A 1,613-nucleotide genomic window follows, 5' to 3' on the forward strand; every position below is an offset into this window, starting at 1 on the left:
TGTGAAACCTATACTTGGACCAAGAGGCAGTAGTCAGAACAGAGCAGGGCAACACTGCATGGTTCAAAATTGGGAAGGGTGTACGCCAGGGATGTGTCCTGTCTCCATACCTTCAACCAAATGATAAAGCTGTAAAATATACAAAGTGGACATTAGCACAACTGAAAAAAGAAATAGACACCACCAATATGGTAGTAGGAGACTTTAATATACCCCTCTCAAAAAAAATTATAGAAATACCAGAAATAAATTCAACGAAGATGCTGAAGAATTAAACCACACAATAAACCAACATTAGCTCATAGATATATAGAAATAATGTATCCAAAAAAAATGCAGTATATCTTCTCCAATGTGCATGGAACGTTCTCCAGAATGGATAACATTTTAGGTCACAAGGCAAACATCAATAAATTAAAAAATGTAGAAATAATACAAAGCATCTTCTCAGTCCACAATACTATAAAATTAGAAATTAATAACAAAAAGATAAAGGAGGAAAAATCACATCTATTTGGAAACTGAACAACACCTTGCTTGAACATGAGTGGGTACTAGAAGAAATAAAAGATGAAATTAAAAAATTTCTAGAAACAAATGACAATAAAACACAACTTATCAAAACCTCTGAGACACAGACGAAACAATATTAGAGGTTAATTTACAGCAATAAGCAAACACTTCAAAAGCCAAAAAAAATGTATAATTAACTCTCTAACCCAACATTTCAAACAAATTGAGAAAGAATAGCAAGAAAAGCTGACTCCTTCTAAGAAACCTGAAATTATAAAAGTTAAGGAAGAAATAAATGAAATAGAAAATAGAAAAAACACTTGAAACAATCAACATAACCAAGAGTTGTTTCTTTCAAAAGGTCAATAAAATTGACAAACCACTAGCAAAACTAACAAAGAAAAGAGGAAAAGACACAAATATTCTGGAGAATAATATTTGAATGTAGTGATAAGGACAATGTCATAATAGAACCCACTATAATAAAACAGTTAACAATGAAATATCGTGGAAAAAAAGTATCCTAAATTTTTAAAACCTAGAAGAAATGAACAAATACTTAGAAACTCACAACTAAACTGGCATAGACTGAAATCAAACACCCTAACATTCCCATTACAAAAGAAGTTGAAAATGTAATTTAAAAAAACAAAAAACAACCAAAAAACCCCCCAACTTCCAACAAAAAAAGCCCTAGATTATATGGTTTTACAAGTGAATTTTATGACACAATCAAAGAAGAATTGTCACCAATTCTACATAAAGTATTTCAGAAAATAGAAAAAACATTGAATATTCCCAGACTCAAGCATATCCTTGATACCACAGGTGAAGACACCACCAAAATAGCCCAATATAGGCCAAGATCTCTCATGAAGATAGATGCAAAAATCTTGAATAAAATTCTGGTCAAGGGAATCCAAAAGTACATAAAATAAATAAACAGATAATTCGACATGACCAAGTGGAATTTTTAACAGGTAAGCAAGGACAGTTAAAAAAAAAATAGTGTAATTCATAATATTAACAAAGCAAAGAACAAGAACCATACGATCTTATCAATTGATGCAGAAAAGGCCTTTGACAAAATCCAACACCCT

Source organism: Elephantulus edwardii, unplaced genomic scaffold, assembly GCF_000299155.1.
Source record: "Elephantulus edwardii isolate Elephantulus edwardi_28Jun2011 unplaced genomic scaffold, EleEdw1.0 scaffold00187, whole genome shotgun sequence".
NCBI classification, from domain to species: Eukaryota; Metazoa; Chordata; class Mammalia; order Macroscelidea; family Macroscelididae; genus Elephantulus; species Elephantulus edwardii.